We start from the raw sequence: 287 nt of genomic DNA on the forward strand, positions 1-287 counted from the left end.
GGCTTTACTCACAGCATCCTACGTGCCTCAAAGGAGCCCCAAACCCCAAGGGCCCAGAGGAGCACGCCCAGGTGTGAAGGTTGGGATGGCTGGAGGGTGCAAGGACGGGGTGTGGGCTGCTCCCCGTCCCCAGGAGGACCCATGGGGACAGCTGGCACCAAGACCCCTGAAACGGGGGGACAGAGAGTGTTTGTGAGTCTGGCAGCCAAACCCATCCTGAGCTCCTCGAACAGCTTCAGCGGTAAACGCCAGGGAGAGGAGGGCTCTGGGGGGACAGGGTCTGCTCG

The 287-nt window shown here is 63.4% G+C and overlaps 1 protein-coding gene across 1 annotated transcript in view; it reads left to right on the plus strand.

Annotated features, from left to right (window-relative positions):
- LOC104489121 (vasoactive intestinal polypeptide receptor 1-like) overlaps nt 1-287 on the plus strand; it is an 11,752-nt gene that overhangs the window by 914 nt on the left and 10,551 nt on the right. The window lies entirely within an intron of this gene.

This window comes from Buceros rhinoceros, unplaced genomic scaffold (genome assembly GCF_000710305.1).
Source record: "Buceros rhinoceros silvestris isolate BGI_N320 unplaced genomic scaffold, ASM71030v1 scaffold27932, whole genome shotgun sequence".
NCBI classification, from domain to species: Eukaryota; Metazoa; Chordata; class Aves; order Bucerotiformes; family Bucerotidae; genus Buceros; species Buceros rhinoceros.